Source organism: Trachemys scripta, chromosome 11 (genome assembly GCF_013100865.1).
Source record: "Trachemys scripta elegans isolate TJP31775 chromosome 11, CAS_Tse_1.0, whole genome shotgun sequence".
In the NCBI taxonomy this organism is placed as follows: Eukaryota; Metazoa; Chordata; order Testudines; family Emydidae; genus Trachemys; species Trachemys scripta.
Window position 1 is genome coordinate 60,787,124 of NC_048308.1, and position 16,039 is coordinate 60,803,162.

At 46.2% G+C, this 16,039-nt stretch overlaps 1 protein-coding gene across 6 annotated transcripts in view; it reads right to left on the minus strand.

Moving 5' to 3' along the window:
- PLEKHM3 (pleckstrin homology domain containing M3) overlaps positions 1-16,039 on the minus strand; it is a 117,716-nt gene that overhangs the window by 87,213 nt on the left and 14,464 nt on the right. The window contains exon 1 of one of the 6 annotated variants that reach the window (XM_034785811.1): positions 3,078-3,206. The exons of the other annotated variants lie outside the window; for them this stretch is intronic. The gene's annotated coding sequence lies outside the window, so the exon portion shown is untranslated. Of the gene's footprint in view, positions 1-3,077; positions 3,207-16,039 lie in introns of those variants that run through there. 6 annotated transcript variants of the gene reach the window in all.

The window sequence follows — 16,039 nt, forward strand, 5'->3', positions numbered from 1 at the left end:
ATAAACATAGTAATACCCAGCTTTCACACAGCTTTTTTCAGTTGTGGATCTCAAAGCGCTTTACCAAGGGGCTTGAGTACCATTCCCCCCATTTTACAGATGAGAACTGGAGGCACAGAAAAGGTGAGGTGACTTGCCCAACGTCACCCAGCAGGTCAGTGGGAGAGCTGGGAATAAAGCCCACGTCTCCTGAGCCCCAATCCAGTGCTCTATCCACTAGGCCACACTGCCTCCCATGGTCCAGCAGAAATGGAAACCCTTAAACGCTAAATCACAATAAAAAAAGGTGGCCGGGCTCAGTTGAATAATATTTTCTAGAGGTTCTTTCTAAAGTGGCTCTATGTATGGACATGCCATACATCCTACCATCTAGAACCTCCCACGCAGTTTAAGTATTGAGAAGCACACTACTCTCTCTATGCCTCTTCCCCAGTGAACTGTGGGAGAAAACTTGTCTGTCCTTTGGGGTGCAGCAGGGGGAATTGTGGGAAGGCACTGGAGAGTTATGAGCACTCAAGTTGCTTAGCCTATATCCTCACTGCAAAGTGGGTGGGGTGGGTTACCAGCCCGACTGTAAGCAGAACCCAGACTCTGTCCTATAGCCCCACCTGGGCCAGCTAACTTGGGTTGAAAGCACCAGACAGCTCAGGTCAGAGGGTTGTGTGTGTGGATACGAGGAATATTAAGGGGAACATCTGAGTAAGAGCGTGAATTAATGCTGCAGGGAAGACATACCCAAGGGTTTCGACTAAGTGGTCAAATTAAGGTCAGACTTAGGTTCTGTCTAGATTAGAAATGCTGGGCTGCGGTAGTGCAGATGCTTTCTACAGCAACAGAAGAATCCCTTCTGTCGCCGTAGCAACTCCACCTCTGAGAGGCAGTAGCTAGGTTGAGGGAAGAATTCCTAGCGGTGTCTACACTGGGGATTAGGTTGGCCTAAACTACGTCACACACAGGGCACGGCATTTTTCATTTCGCTTTGCTACGTAGTTAGGTTGACTGAACTTTGTAGCATAGACCAGGATGTAGCTAACACCTGACCTTTTCCTTAGTGTAGTCACAGAAACCTGGGCAAAACTCAACCAGCAACAACAACGAAATCGAGCTCAGGGTGCTTCCCGACCTTTACACCGGGAAAAAGGTCGAGTTTAGGTCCTAAATCGACCGCTCTCCTGACAAACACTAAGGACAAAACTGTGCTTAACATCATGTTAGTTAACATGTATTTAACATGATAAGTTTTCCCAGTGTAGACATAGACTTTCTGTGCAGATGTTTTCAACAATTCACTGACTTAAGCATGATCAGGTCTGATATGGATGTAAACACACAAATTTAACTACTCCCTGCAAATGGACAACCTACTAGAGAGTATTTCGGCTAAAAGGGAAAACCATAGATCTAAATCATAAAATTGCAGAGAAAAATTAAACTCATACCCCAAATGCAAAGGGAAAAAAAAAATAAGAAACCAATTTTGTTTGCCTTACATCTCTGGCCCTGACATTCATTAGTATTTCTGTGCTAACTCAAAAGCCATTAATTTCTTTGAAACCCACACTAATCCCTTTGTAGTGCAGATAATGGGTACACATTCTACAGTCATCTTCCTTCTCGGTTAATCCAATAAAAGAGATGGTGCTGCTGCAGACCCAACAGCAATCTCACTTGCTCTCTCGGCTTCCAAAGTACAGACGACAGTTCAAGCTTCTTCCATAATAAGACAAACTCAGAACCACTCCCTACTCCCAGGCCTCGTTCAGCTACCCAGAAATGTGCTTGTCTTTTGCTGAGCGACAGAAAGGCCATCTCTCTCTCTCTCTTTCACTAGGCATTCCCACTCCCCTTCCCTCAAGCTTCCGGGAATTGGCTTCACCCGCTTCCACTTTAACTGGGACAAAAACATCAACCAGCTTGATTAAAATTCAAATTCATACTGTTCGGGTCAGGGCAATGGATGCTGGATAGATGGGCTGTATTAGAAGGTGCCCCTCCCTTCATCCTCCTCTGCTCCTTCATCTCCCTGATGCACAATAAGCCAGATAATACCCATCCACTGAGTGCTACCATCTTTCTGTCCACCACATAAATAGAAACAGCATTTCTTTTCTCCCTCCTCCCACCCAAAACCAGGGAAATTAAATTGAGGCACAGTAAAAAGGGAGATAATCACAGTAAATAACCCACATCTGGGCTTATGCTTTTTTGAACTGTAATTTCTTGAAAAATAAGGGGAAAACAAACAGATAGCAGCTGGGAGCAGCCGAGAATTCTCTCTGCAGATTACCTCCTCTCTCTGGATAGTTTGTTTGTATTACATCTCATTAAAATTTCTTGCACCGAGTGTCCACCTGACATGGTGGCTCACCATCCTCAAATCATCTCTGATTTCCACAAGCATTGGAAGAGGGGAGATCAGAAGTAGTTTAAGCAAAGCTGGGATATTTTTTCCCATTGCTAAACAGCTTGTATTTGTGTTTCTGTTTGGAGGCAGGCAGCCTGTCCCTTCACATGCCAAGCGAATGCTACTATTAAAAAACAAGCAAATGTGTTTTCTCACATCCCCGTTATTTGAATACATTTTAGATTAGGCAGTGTTGTCCGAAGACAGCTCCTGGATTCTGTTCCCAGATTGGCCACTGACTCTCTGTGTGACCTTGGACAACTCATTTAACCTCTTTGTGCTTCAGTCTACTTATCTGTAAAAAGCGAATAAAGCCTACTCGATTGGTGTGCCATGAAGCTTAATTCATTAATGTTTGCAAGGAAAATCCTTGGCCAAAAGGCTATGCTTTAAGACCCCGATCCTACACAACTGAACTCAGTGGAAGCTTTGACAATGATTTCCATGGCTGCAAGATCAGGTGTTCACAGCACAAAGGATTATTATTAATTTAGAAACAGGACTGACACATAATGAACACACATAATTAAACTGGATTACTCATCGCCAGTCTCTTACGAGGCTCAATCCCTACAAGGAGCTGAGCACTGTGGCCCCAATCTAGCAAATCACTCTACACATGTGCTTCATTTTAAGTTAACAGTGAAGGTAATTAACCATTGGAACAATTTACGAAGGATCGTGGTGGATTCTCCATCGATGACAATGTTTAAATCAAGACTGGATGTTTCCCTGAATGATTTGCTCGAGGAGTTATTGTGGGGAAGTTCTATGGCCTGTGTTATGTAGGAGATGATCACAGTAGTTCTTTCTGCCCTTGGAATCGATGAATCTATAAGCATATGAGCAGCCCCATCAAATTCAGTAGGACAAGTTGCAGTGTTTTGCTTGACAGGGACCCGAGCACTCTGCACTTCGCAGGATTGTGCTCACTTCCTTCCCAAGTCACATCCTGGTCTCTTCTTCTCAATTAACTTCCAACAGTCATTTTAGATGGATGAAGGCATTTCCCAGGTAATTAGCATATTTGATTTGCCTCTGTCCTGCAAACAATGCATTTTATATCTGGCAATTAATTCCCAATATTTAGGTGTATAAGAACCCAAACTGGTTTATTTAGCCTTATGTCACATGCGTCCAAGTAACTTTAAACTAAGGTCTTGTGTGTCTGGGCAGCAGTTTGCATAAAATAATGCCGACATTAATATAAGAAGAACCATTTTCACTGAGCTTTCATGATTTTTCAGTCTTTAGCTTCAAGGAAGGCAAAACCGACTTTGAGAATGGTGAATTAGGCTACCTCTAATTCTAGGTGTGTCCATTCCTGGGGGAGTTGGTTTAATGGGATGATTTAGTTGGTGTTGGTCCTGCTTTGAGCAGGGGGTTGAACTAGATGACCTCCTGAGGTCTCTTCCTACCCTAATATTCTATGATTCTAATATCGAAGGACCAGGTTTCTTAAACCACTTCTACAAACCAGGTCTGTGCTCGTTTCCAATAAAACGTCCAAATGGCAGCTATTCTAGAATATGATTCAGTACAAAGATGCAGAGTGAAATGAACCACCTAGCCAAATCATAAGAGATTTAAAACAATTATTTTCTCCGTTTTTCTAAATGCAGCGATAGGGAATTTTTCTGAATCTGGGGTCTGACTTTGCTCTCGGTTACACTGGTATAAACCAGGAGTAAATCCCCTGAAGGCAATAGGCCTTATTCTCCATTGACCTACACCGTATCTAGTCACTTACGCCAGTGGACAGCTTCCAGGTCAGAACAATAGCATTTTGCACTGGTGGAAGTCCCTGTGTAATAGAGACTGGGGCCCAATGAAGTCTCAAGTGACAAAGTGATGTATGGGAGACCAGCATCAGGACCCCCATTCACAGGTAAGGAAGAGGCAGAAGGTGCACACGGTACAAAAATGGTTACCTATTAGTGGCTATTAGATACATGAAATGTACATCCCGCACTTCTAAAGGAAATGGGAATATCAAATGAAAAAGCATTAGCCAGCTTTTGTATAAACTCCCTGACTCAGCTTCAAAGGGAAGGAAGAAAGGGATGAAAGCGACTAGCAAAGCTATTTAAAACAGGTTCGGTTCACATCACGATAGTTAGCTTGGCATTGGCCATAGGGGAAAAGTCTTAGAAACCAAGCTGGAAATGCTATGTAAAATCACAACTTTATGATAAGCCCCAGGAGATCAAAACTCCTTCTCAGTAACTCAGTGAAGTTCCATAACTCCGGAGCACAAAGCCCCATAGGGATAAACCATTTTCTCCACCATACTTGCAGCCAATAATTCAGTCTGAAGAGCCCCAGTCAGGCCCCACATCCCAAGCTCGTCAGTGCTATTCCATAACCCTTCTGCCCCGGCAGCTTCTTCTGTGTCTGTGCCTCTCTCACTCTCTCACTCTACTGGATTCTCCATCTCCATCCACCTTCCAGATCCTCCCAAGTACACAAGACAGCAGAGTAAGTCATGCTACCCATCGCTATAATGCAGCTACCTCGCCAATGTATCCCCACACTCAGCATCACTGCTGAACTTGCCTTGCCTCACTTCTCCTACTCCAACAATGTCCAATCTGAGGGAGCAGTCAAGATCTGGTAAGACACATCACCCATGCAAGTGGACTCAGGGAGGTATTTAGAGAAATAGTGTGGTCTAGTGGATAGGGCTCTGGACTGGCAGCCGATTTCCTGGCTCTGACACTGACCTTCCGTGCGATCTTGGGCAAGTCACTTCACCATGCTGTGCCTCAGTTTCCCCCTCATGCCTTTTGTCTGTGTTGTCTATTTAGAGTGTAACCTCATCAGGGCATATCTCTTACTATGTGTGTGTGCAGCGCCTAGCCACAATGGGACCTTGATCTCACTTGGGACCTCTAGGTGGTATTTAAAAATTAAATAATTAAAATTAAATATCTCTGCCTTCCAATATTCATTCATATTATTCATATTAATTAATATTCATTCATATTAAAAGCTCTGCCTTCCAATATTCAGACTCCCTCCACCATCCTCCCTAGTGCTTTTATAGCAGCCTCGTCTCAAAGCTGGGAATAAGTTAGCCCCAGGTGAGAGCCACTCTGAAATTAACTTGATTTATCAGGGATCGTTTCTAACTCATACAAGGCTTTCCATGCCTTCCTCTTTCAGGAGCAAACATGATGTCCCTGCAGATTTCCCAGCTCGCAGGATCAGAACCTGAAACAGAACCCAGATCTTCCACATGGCAATGCAAAGCAATATTGCTCTGCCACCAGGATGGCCGCGACTGGATTATTTTGAGAGCTTTACTGCCGCAGAAACCCAGAAATACAAAAAGGCACCACATACAAGAGTTTTTAGATCATGTAACCATTTTACACTGAAGATTGATACCTGAAGTGTTGCATCAAAGAATTAATGGAGTCTATGCAGGCAAACGGACTCAATCTGGTAGGCCATTTCTGTCACTAAACTCTAGGGCCATTGACAACTATGTCAATTTACACTACTGAGGGTCTGGCCCTATTATCCTACTTCAGTTGCATATGCTATATGTGAGCCCATACTCCAAGTCATTAGTTTGTTCAGTTGACTCTCACCGCACTCATTCTTTGCACTGATTTCTCTTCCTTCTCCAGTTTTGTAGCACCAGCAATTTATCAATAATCTCTACAGCGCATTCCTTCCATCCAAGTCATGGACACATCGGGTAAAGTGCAGACAATAAGCAACCTTAGTCACCCAGCTCCTCCACCAGGAGGCGTCTCATACAGACGCACTTGCTATTGTCAATCTCCAAGCCAATTCTTTATCCCAACAAAGAAACTCATGGCTACAAATTTAATTGTGATTATTTTGGGATCTCGGTCAGACAAGCCTGTAATGTCTCATCCTTCCCATCTACACAGAGGTGTAGCAGATCCAAGTTTGTGTCCTACAGTGCTAGACGCATGGTGCAAAATACTCTACCTGATGTCCCCTCGTGCCTGGTGCACCCACTACATACATGGCTTCTGTGTCACAAGCTCTGAGGCAAGCGCTTCAGGGACAGATTTTCAAAGACACAAAAGACAATTAGGCACCTAAAATCTGTCTGGCAGGTGCTCCAAGCACTAGGCCTTATGGGCTCTACTCCCTGATTGGTCACAATAAGCACTTCACCAATCATCTTCAACATCTCGCTCCTCTCAGGGTCCCCACACACCTGCACCTCACCACCTGCCTTTCAACTACCACAGAATCTTCCCCGCCTGGCAGTGTTCCTATAGGATGCTCCAATAGTTAGAGCACTAGCCTTGGCCACCTAGGTTTGAATCCTGATCCACCACAGCCTCCCTCTATGACCCCTGGGCAATTCACTTAACCTATCTCTGCCTCAGTTTCCCCTCTGTACAGTGGGGATAATAGAATCATAAAATATCAGGGTTGGAAGGCACCTCAGGAGGTTATCTAGTCCAACCCCCTGCTCAAAGCAGGACCAATCCCCAGACAGATTTTTACCCCAGTTCCCTAAATGGCCCCCTCAAGGATTGAACTCACAGGCCAATGCTCAAACCACTGAGCTATCCCTCCCCCCAATAATAGCACTGCCCTATCTCACAGGGGTGTTACGAGGATAAATACATTAAAAATCTGAAGTGCTTTGAGATCTGCTGATGATGATTATAATAGGCATTATTATACCCTCTCTGAGAAGGAGGAAAAGAGCAGCAACAGATTCATGGCACAGCCCTCTGCTGATTATTACTGCTCAGGGGTCGGCAACCTTTCAGAAGTGCTGGGCCGAGTCTTCATTTAGTCACTCTGGTTTAAGGTTTCGCGTGTCAGTGATTCATTTTAACGTTTTTAGAAGGTCTCTTTCTATAAGTCTATAATATAGAACTAAACTATTGTTGTATGTAAAGTAAATACGGTTTTTAACATGTTTAAGAAGGTTCATTTAAAATTAAATTAAAATGCAGAGCCCCCTGGACCGGTGGCCAGGACCCGGGCAGTGTGAGTGCCACTGAAAATCAGCTCGCGTGCCGCCTTCGTCACGCGTGCCATAGGTTGCCTACCCCTGGCTCAGACCATTCATTAAGATAACAACAAAGCTAGAAAGAAAATGGTCCTGGTATTTTCTGTGAAAAATTTCAAAAGAAATGAAGAATGGTCCATTTTTTTCCCCCCCAAATTTTTCCAGGTTTTTTATGAAAAACCAAAAGCTGAATTTTTGGGGGACTTTCAGTTAAAAAGAAATCATTTTTTGCAGAAAATTTTTGTTTAGGAAAAAAGCCCATGTTTGCTCAAGGAAAAGTTTCAGTAGAAAATGTTCAAGCAGCTCTAATCAACCCCTTTCAGGGGAGCTGTAATGTGACACAGAGACTTTCCCTCCTAAGAGCCTGGCCTGGCAAACACTTATGCCGTAGCTTGGGGAGTCACCTGGATGTTAATGGCACTACTCACAGGCATAAGATTATTCATGTGTCTCTTTCTGCAGCACTGGGGCTTAGTCACTGATTCAAACATGGCCAAAAGTTGTTTGCCAGCTGAGGACCCTTATGAAACGCATTGCTGATCTGATTCCATTCCTAGCAAACAAAACATCCACACCACAGAAAACCTACCACCACATCTGACCTCCAGTGGTGATCCTGGAGAAAGCGACGAATAAATAGGTCTTTGCCCTCCTAAATTACCCCCTCAAGCCTAAATGAAGTTCCTAAACACCATTGCTGGGGCAGCATGAGGACATCCACACTGCTGTTGGCTTATGCTGTACCTACGCCTATGAAGGACGACTCCAGGCCGCTGCCATCTTTCACAAACCATACATTCCCTTAAAGAAAAAACCGTTCCGTTTCTCCTCACCAGCTACGGCATAAATAAACACACTGCTCAGACGAGTCTCCCTGCTGCCAGGCACTGAGAATTGGAAAAGTTTCTGTAAGAGTGTCTGGAAAAGGAAGAGCCAGGGCTTCTCTGGCCAGTCTGAGGCAAAGGGTCATTCTTGTTCAGGAACAGAAGAACGGGAGGGAAAGCAACGCTCAAGTGTTTACAGACAACTCAAAAGTAAGTCGACTGCAAATGAGCCCAACAATGGAGACCCGCAAGCCCAAACTTTGTTGCTCATTAACATAGGCTTATATCTGGCTCAAAAAAAGAAAAACAAACCCAACCCAGTCCATAGTGTACTATATAGCCATAAAGGAGAGCTCAGCTTTCTATCGTTCTACTCTTGCAACAGCAGATAGCTGTCATAAGTCCAGAAGACAAGATTCCCGCTTTAGAGGGGCGGGGCCTGAAGTCCTTACTCAGGCAGAACTCCCAGGGAAGTTAGAGAAGACAGCATTTCCCTGCCTAAGCTGACTGCAATGCAAGCTTCAAACCAGCAGAAATGGTGAAAAAAAAATACATTCTGTAAGTTTCCAGCTTTACTGGTCCACTATTTATTAGTTGCACAGATGAGGATTTCTCAAAAAACATGGGGTGAAATCCTGGCCCCACTGAAATCAATGAGAGGTTTGCCATTGATGTTACTGGGGTCAATATTTTGCCCTGCCAGTCAGGAGAACCTTGGGCATTTCCCTGGCTCTGCTACTGATCTGTTGGGTGACCTTGGGTGAGTCACTTCATCTCTGTGTGCTTGTGTCTTTCTCACCTTTTTTCTCTCTTGTCGATTGAGACCTCAATCCTGCAGACATTTACACCTGTGCTTAACTTAACTCCGAGGAGTAGTCCCAGAACCAATGGAACTAGTTAAGCACAGGTGTAAATGTGGGTAGCACAGGAGCATTAGACTGAGCCCTCTTTGGTGCAGGGATTGTTTCTCATTTTGTGTTAGTACAGCACCTAGCACAATGAAATCTCACCACTTTTAGTTGGGGTCTTTAAGCCCTAGAGTAATACAAATGAGAAGAAGAATGGATGAGAAGCATTAGAACACCTGCACTGCTCAGGAGGTGACTATGTTCGGAAAAAAAAAAAATCCACGTAAACAACAAAGATACCTGCTCACATATTGTACTTAATAGTCTAAGTGATCCTTCTTTGAGTGCTATGGAGACCTTCCCTTTGGCTAGAGAGGCTGCCTGCCTAGAACAACAAAAGACTGTCCTGAACTTAAACTTCCCTCTTCAGTAGTTCCACTAACCACTCAACACTGCACTCTAACACAAACTGGGGGCCGGGGGGGGGAGGTAAGAGAGCAGTATTAGTATCTAATGCATTAGCAGTTTTGCTGGCAGGCACAAGGGAATACTGCTCCCATCAGGTGCATTTTTCAAATCCTTTCCTTCAATGATGCTTGGAAAGGATCCAATTCCACTTGTCTATGTCGTGAAAAAACAAGCAGCGGGAACAGATAAACATATAGTACTAAATACTCTAGGTAGGTAATGACTCATGAAACAAACTGGCCAGTCTTAGAAGGACCAAGAGAGCCTGCAAGCTACACAGGAGAGTCCTTTTCAGGAAGCAGGTCCGGGGAGGACTGAAAAGAAACAGCGGAGGCCAGCGACAGCACTTCAGCTTTAGTTTCTTTTAAGGGTTCTAGAAAGGGCTATCTCACTATGGGTAAGAGAACGGACTTTTCCTTCTCTCTCATGACTCATATGACTCCCCCCATTACTATAATAGCTGCTATGTATGCTTAACAGGAATCATGAGGTCATTTTTAATACTTATTTAGGGACTTCCATGAGAAATATTTACCTGTCATGGGCACACTTCTTGTCTTTTTTCACAGTAGCTGCCAGTTCTTTATAAGGCGCTCAGGACCAAAGAAAGGCCTCTATTAACTCAAAAGGAAGAAATATAAAGGCTACTGACTCTTAACAGCCAAAAATTGGTTGAGCGGGAAGGGGGGAAATATTCAGACAAGTTTAGCCTGTTTTCAGAGCATAAAAGAAGTTTTTTTCCTATGAAAAAACACTACAGAGCTGGAGACATCTTTTGGGGAAAGACTCTTAAAGTGACCCTTTCAACCTTCACCCGACTCCTACACAAACAGCAGCCTACTACGGGTGGGACTGGTGTGCAGGAAGTAACCATCCCAGAGATTTTGGGGAGATGTAGTTTTGCCGTTCTTGTTAATATATTTCTCTTTCCCCTGCCCTGCTCAGTTTTCCTGTTGCGGAACTTGTCTGTAATTTTTAAGAGAGTAAAGCTTTTGACTTTGAAGAAAATCAAGGAAAGTGTGGGCCCCTTACTGAATGAGGGAGGCAACCTAGTGACAGAGGATGTGGAAAAAGCTAATGTACTCAATGATTTTTTTGCCTCTGTCTTCACGCACAAGGTCAGCTCCCAGATTGCTGCACTGGGCAGTACAGCATGGGGAGAAGGTGACCAACCCTCTGTGGAGAAAGAAGTGGTTCAGGACTATTTAGAAAAACTGGACGTGCACAAGTCCATGGGGCCGGATGCGCTACATCCGAGGGTGCTAAAAGAGTTGGCGGGTGAGATTGCAGAGCCATTAGCCATTATTTTTGAAAACTCATGGCGATCGGGGGAGGTCCCAGATGACTGGAAAAAGGCTAATGTAGTGCCCATCTTTAAAAAAGGGAAGAAGGAGGATCCGGGGAACTACAGGCCAGTCAGCCTCACCTCAGTCCCTGGAAAAATCATGGAGCAGGTCCTCAAGGAATCAATTATGAAACATTTAGAGGAGAGGAAAGTGATCAGGAACAGTCAGCATGGATTCACCAAGGGCAAGTCGTGCCTGACTAACCTAATTGCCTTCTATGATGAAATAACTGGCTCTGTGGATGAGGGGAAAGCAGTGGATGTGTTATTTCTTGACTTTAGCAAAGCTTTTGATACGGTCTCCCACAGTATTCTAGCCACCAAGTTAAAGAAGTATGGGCTGGATGAATGGACTGTAAGGTGGATAGAAAGCTGGCTAGATCGTCGGGCTCAACGGGTAGTGATCAATGGCTCCATGTCTAGTTGGCAGCCGGTTTCAAGTGGAGTGCCCCAAGGGTCGGTCCTGGGGCCGGTTTTGTTTAATATCTTTATTAATGATCTGGAGGATGGTGTGGACTGCACTCTCAGCAAGTTTGCAGATGACACTAAACTAGGAGGCGTGGTAGATACACTAGAGGGTAGGGATCGGATACAGAGGGACCTAGACAAATTAGAGGATTGGGCAGAAAAAAACCTGATGAGGTTCAACAAGGACAAGTGCAGAGTCCTGCACTTAGGACGGAAGAATCCCATGCACTGCTACAGACTAGGGACCGAATGGCTAGGTAGCAGTTCTGCTGAAAAGGACCTAGGGGTCACAGTGGACGAGAAGCTGGATATGAGTCAACAGTGTGCTCTTGTTGCCAAGAAGGCTAACGGCATTTTAGGCTGTATAAGTAGGGGCATTGCCAGCAGATCGAGGAACGTGATCGTTCCCCTTTATTCGACATTGGTGAGGCCTCATCTGGAATACTGTGTCCAGTTTTGGGCCCCACACTACAAGAAGGATGTGGAAAATTGGAAAGAGTCCAGCGGAGGGCAACAAAAATGATTAGGGGTCTGGAGCACATGACTTATGAGGAGAGGCTGAGAGAACTGGGATTGTTTAGTCTCCAGAAGAGAAGAATGAGGGGGGATTTGATAGCAGCCTTCAACTACCTGAAGGGGGGTTCCAAAGAGGATGGAGCTCGGCTGTTCTCAGTAGTGGCAGATGACAGAACAAGGAGCAATGGTCTCAAGTTGCAGTGGGGGAGGTCCAGGTTGGATATCAGGAAAAACTATTTCACTAGGAGGGTGGTGAAACACTGGAATGCGTTACCTAGGGAGGTGGTGGAGTCTCCTTCCTTGGAGGTTTTTAAGGCCCGGCTTGACAAAGCCCTGGCTGGGATGATTTAGCTGGGAATTGGTCCTGCTTTGAGCAGGGGGTTGGACTAGATGACCTCTTGAGGTCCCTTCCAACTCTGATATTCTATGATTCTATGATTCTATGACTATTTCGGTGTGTTTAGATTTCTCAGGTGACTTGTTTCAGGCGCCTGCAGGGAACTCTGGGAACGGGTGGGCTATAAAAGCTAACCCCAGGGCATTGGCTGCCAATTTTGAGTGAGGAATGCTAGAGCAGGTAATAGGCTGTTTGCTGGTATCACTTATATGGAGTCTGCTAATTTCTAATGAATTGAAAGTTACACTCAGTCAGTGGGAGTCAAGTTTACTGAGATGGGTGAGTGTGGAGACAGCCCTTCCTGCCCTGGTAACGGAAGATCTCTGCTTAGGGTGACTGTATGTCCCATTTTGGCCAGGACAGTCCCTTTTTTAAGCCCTGTCCTGGCCGTTCGACTTTCTTTTTAAAAGGAGGCATTTGTCCCATTTGCTCTTGCTGACTTGATCAGTTGGCAAGAGCAAATGGGACAAATTCCCTCTTTAGTAAAAAAAAAAGTGTGGCGTGTGTGTGTGTGTGTGTGTGTGTGTGTGTGTGTGTGTGTGTGTAGATGCCAGTCCCCTGCAGGGGGTGGGCAGAGCTGCGGGGGGAGGGCAGCGTTCTAGTATGGGGGGCAGCAGGGTTCCAGGGACAGGCAACAACCTCTTGAGGGGGCCCCCCACAGGGTTCCAGTGACTGGCAACAGCCTCACAGGGCGGGGCTGGGGCACAGCTCCTTAAGCAAGTGGCTGGCTGTGTCCAGTTTTCTCTTAGGGAAATATGGTCAACCTCTCTCTGCTGTTGTACATTTGCACTCTTTGCCCTGTTGACAGGAGCCTTGCTCAGCTTTAGACAGAGAGAAGTAGACACAGGCTGCAGGGGGTAAGGGGGTCCTTATTCTGCCCAGGTGGGAAGCAGGTGAACTGGGCGGGAGGCCGGGCAGGGGACGCCAGGTTTTGAGAGAGGCAAAGGGAGTGGTAAGCACACACAGCAGGGGAGGGTAAGGGGAAGTGCAGAGGTGAAATGCAGAGTTGCCTGCCTCTCTTGGCAGCCATGGGAAGAGGGAGGTCCCTTAGTTTCATAGATGTAGGGGAATAACGGTCAAAGAGAAAGCAGCCCCTGCTACAAACTCATCTTTGTCATCAGCCTTGGCTGGTGGGCATCTGCTAGACCTTCTGATTGCTATATGAAGCTGTCTGGGTTCTCCCCGCCCTCCTTGGACTACCTTTGAACTGCACTGTCACAGTTCAGTGGCCACCCTCTAATAATGCTTTACCGCTTCAAAGCACTGTACAAACCTTAACCAATAAAGGCGAGCTCTCTTCCCCATGTGCCGTCCTTACCCCAATGACCACTGAGGCAAAGCAGATATTGTGCTTTTGTGACCATGCTCTATTTCTTTGACTTTATGTCTACTAAGGCCTGCTCGACACACGTTTTTTGCACGGGTATATTTTGGTGAGGGTGTGATTTCTACCAAGATAGTTATACTGGCACAACCACTAGCGGGGATGCAGTGATATTGGTATAAAGGTGCCTTATATACTGGTATAGCTCAATCGATTTCCCTTCTGGGACTAAGCTAGACTGCTATAAGCACGTTTAAGCTGGTATAACTGTGTCTGTGATAGGCGTGGAAGGAACCACATAAGTACAGTGGTATAATTAAAGCAGTACAACTTTTGTCACAGCTAAGCCCTCGGTCACCACATGTGCCAGTTGACCAGGCCTGTGGTGGTTTTTTTCAGTCAGAGCCAATCGTGCTGCAGTCAGAGTTTGTTCTGTTTTCAGTGGATTGTGGGAAGTTCTCTGCAAGCCTGTCTGCCGTGCTGTGGACGTGCTTCTGCATGTAGCAGCTCTCCCCCAGGATGTCTAGATGGCTGGTCTCTGTTGTCTGTTAGCCCTGAGCAGAAGGGACACCTACTCCTGGAGGGAACAGCTGGAACGGGAGCCATTTAGAAAGGAAGGAAGGAACAGCAAGTCTTGCCTATATAGGCAGAGAGGGTCCTTGGACACAACCCAAGCCTGTTGCAGGAAGTGGAGGAGAAAGCTTAGAGTCAGAGCAGCTTTTACTGACGGTCCAATATACAAATCCCTGCACTCTGATGTAATGCTGCCCTACGGTCCCTGTTCCAAATTGTGTTAGGTTTCCTTACAATTGTAAAAAAGAACCCCAAAAGCAACGAGCTTTTTGGATCACTCCCTTCTGCCTGCCTAAATTCCCCCTGCAGTTTCAATACTCTTCTTGGAGTTCTTTCCTAAACAGTTGCAGAGCTCTGTTGTGTTACATGGCACGTTTCACCCCAGAGGTGGTTGCACCTGCCTGCGGCTGGAGTGATTCCTCTTACGGCTTTATATCCTTAGGCCCTAGTCTGGCATTGAGCTCTGGGTGAGGACGGGGATGTGCCACACAGAGCAGTCGGAGTGGGGCGGTGGTTTGGGATCCTTTGGCGCTTCCAGAGGACTGTGGCTATGTAAATATAAGATGGTACAAATCTTTAACTATAAAAGGGGGCAAACAAAAAGCTCAACCCCTCCCCCGCAGGAAAAATTTGTATAGTATAAAATAAAATTAGGAGAGTCACGCAGCTTGTACAGGCTCAGCTCATGGCTCACCCAGGGGCTCCTTGAATCCCATCGTTCCCCCCACAAGCTCTCCGGGCACCCCCCCCCCATCTCAGGGACTCCCTGAAACTCGTCCCATCTCCATCTGGCAGGGGTTCTGGCGGCCCCCATTCCTCCCATCCCCCATGATAGGATCCCCCAATATCCCCCCACCAGAGGGTTCTGCAGCCTCCCCCAATTTCAGGGTCCCCCCATTTCACCCGATAGCAGGGGTTGTGTGCCCCAATTCTCCCATCCCCCATAGCAAGATCCCCCAATATATCTCCAGCAGGGGCTCTGAACCCTCATTACCCTCTTACTCCCATTTTCCTCCTTTCTTCTATGCCAGCTGGTCTGCCTGCCCCCCATTTCCACCTACCAAACATGCTAGGAACTCTGTGTGCCCCCTTTCCCCCTAATAGGGCCCCCAACTCCGCCCCTCACTGCCAGGACTGTGTTTGCTCCCTTCCCTCCTCCATGCCCCATTCCCTGCATTCTGACCCCCTGTCCTCCACTCCCCCTCATTACTCCTCTTTTGGTCTGGGAGAGAAGTCATTCAGGCTGTCAATGTGTTAATTCAACTCTATTGGGAGGATGGACAGAGGTGGGATAGAAGCATTTCTATGCCAGAAGGCATTAATGGGTGCCATCGACCAACTGTGGTTGTGCTAAAGAACGGGCAGAGGCATCAGATGTCTCCCACGTTCTGCCTTTTGGTTTGATTTTCCTCCCAAATCAGCAGGGCGCTGGCCACTGATGCCTTGAACGTTCCCGGAAATGTTGGAATTGAACGGACGTGGTGTTCAAAAGTTATCACGCTACAGGAAGAGAAATGCCATCAAGGTGAGCGTAAGGTCCTCACAAGCTTGGCCAACAATACCGAAAACTCACGCTGTAATTCACACACACACACACACACACACACACACACACACCACAATTTATAACCCCGTCAAGATACATGCATTACTCTATAGGGGCCCACAATGTCTGGCCTTTCCATGGGCGTACAGGACCCTTCTCCCTCCTGGGTTAGCCCATGTAACGACCAGACGGAGTTACCATCCCTGCACTCAAGGGAACATAGAGGCAGCGCTGCCCATACTCTCCCAAGGGTGCACTGCTCAGTATGGACCAGAAGGAGGTGGGGTGGAACATGTGCAGCAGGCAATCTAA